This window comes from Gadus chalcogrammus, chromosome 12 (genome assembly GCF_026213295.1).
Source record: "Gadus chalcogrammus isolate NIFS_2021 chromosome 12, NIFS_Gcha_1.0, whole genome shotgun sequence".
NCBI lineage: Eukaryota > Metazoa > Chordata > Actinopteri > Gadiformes > Gadidae > Gadus > Gadus chalcogrammus.
The window spans coordinates 32124596-32127095 of NC_079423.1; positions in this window are offsets into that span (position 1 = coordinate 32124596).

Below are 2500 nucleotides of genomic sequence, written 5' to 3' on the forward strand. Positions count from 1 at the left end.
GAGAGAGCGAGAGCGAGAGATAGAGAGCTGAGAGAGCGAGACATGCGGAGAGAGAGAGAGAGAGAGAGAGAGAGAGAGAGAGAGAGAGAGAGAGAGAGAGAGAGAGAGAGAGCGAGAGCGAGAGCGAGAGAGAGAGAGAGAGAGATGATCTTCAACCACATGACAACTGACTATAGTCCTGGTGGCATATGTTTGAATTATAGGAAGGCTGGAATGGATGTATGAAAGAGATCTGCCATCAGAAGACACTAGATAAGCAAGAGAAATAACTAGTAATAGCACAACTAGTTAAAGAACGTAAAACCTGCTATTGACAAACAGTCTGCTTAGGTTGTCCCTGCTCAAACAGCATGCCACCTAAAATAATTGTCTTGTAAAAAAAGACATTGGGAAAGCCTTTGGCCTGTATGACACTATACATAGCATGGCAGAAACAAGACAATAATTGTTGACGGTCCCAAATTAAACTATTACTACTGTTATGGATATTCTATGCACTCACATTGTAGTCTGAATGCAGTCATGCTGGCCTCACCAATGGTTTACTTACTGCAGACTGTGTGTGGATGATGGCTCGTTGAAGCAGCCTCAACTGTTCTGAGTCCGGCTGAATGGACTCTGGGTCTGGGTCTGGGTAAGGCTGCACACCTTGAGCAATCAACGTGCACAGATCGAATCAGCCAACACCGCACACACTCAGAGGGATTACCTGCATGGCAGTATGGTGCACCAGCTGACAGCATTGTCTACAAACGTCGACAATAAAGCGCTTTCAACCCAATACACCACCAGCGTGCGTTGTTTGTCTGGAGGAGCCCAATAAAGGTCACCTAGGTGACCTTTGACCTAGGACCGGTAAAAAAAAATCATATTTTTTCATCCGTCTGTAATCTCAAGATTTCAAGGTTTTCAAAATACCCCATACAAAATGATTAATCGTTTAGAATGTGCCGGAATATGAGACAGTATACTGGGAATGGGGGGAAATGGATCCAGTGGGATTACGATTCTTTGCTTCTGCAATACTTGAATCATCAGGTTCACTGATGATCCAAATCGGTCTGCGCGCATTTCTCGGAGTGACATAACTAGCCCGAGACAGTGATTAAAAAGATTACGAGTCACATTGATTAAGAAAGTAACTTATTAATTACAACTAAACAGCGTTAACTGCGGCTGGCCTTCAAAAGGCACCTTGGCGTATCCGTCAATTTCCTAGCCAGCGGAACCTAGTTTACGACAAAAACAACACAATTTATGGCAGCTCAGCTGCCACACTGAACGTTGTTATGGCAACCAGTGAGCTGTGGTTTGGAGCAGAGCTATTGTTTGGCGTAAAAGCAGGCTAAATTGGTGGGGGCATGGGTAAAGGGGGGTGTCACAAATATTTGGCCTGTTAAGCCCTTTGAGACTGTAATGGTGATTAAGGGCTATACAAATAAAATTGAATCAAATTATTTGCACTATTTAGGTGGTACATCTTCATCTAGGTTTATGTAAATGACTTTACACGCAACTCCTAAACGGAGCTAAACGTTCCCTGAACGTGAACGGTGCTAACGTTGTGTACATTAATGTACACAACGTCCCCTCCTATTACAGGAAACTAGAATCAATATGTTTGGGGGTTTTCAGAATATTGTGTTCATATAACATGTTCATGTATTTCATTCAAACAAATTTCATCCATTTTGTTTTGGCAGGAAGAATCTTGACATACACGACGTGTTGCTGTTTCCTCGACCAGCCTGCAGGGGGCGCTGTGCCAGCGACCGCTCATGTGGGTGGTTTCGCCCATATTGACAAACAACCTATTCTGTGGTTTACGTTGGAGAACAGGCTGTCTGGATCTCCGGCTCATATGCTCTAGCACCTCTACTTTATGTTAATACATCCCTTGCTTGGCTCCATCTCTCTCTCTCTCACACCTTCCCAGTCCATCAGCCATAACCCTCTTTGCTGAATGTAACCATCTGTATGAAGTCTCAGACTGTAATTATACAGCCGTGCTGCACACATTGTCTCTTTGCAGCAAGGGCATGAAAACGCAGCAACACACACACACACACACGCATGCAGAGCCCATGGTCGAGGAAGGCCATTATAGTAAAGCACGTGCAAGGCTCCTATTCAGAGCGCTCTATTGTTCAGGCCAAGGTAAATGGTTGAGCCTTCAGACTGTAATCACCTGCACACACACACACACACACACACACACACACACACACACACACACACACACACACACACACACACACACACACACACACACACACACACACACACACACACACACACACACGTAGACTGTGTAAACTGAACATATTGAGGCAGATAGCTGTCTTCTTGAGGTCTTGATATTGTACTTAGCACATCTTGCAGTAATTCTCCCAGTCTCAGCCATCTCATTTGTGAACCACAACAAACGAAGGTACACCGGGGATGTGTGTGTGTGTGTGTGTGCGTGTGCGTGTGTGTGTGAGAGAGAGCATGCTCTTAC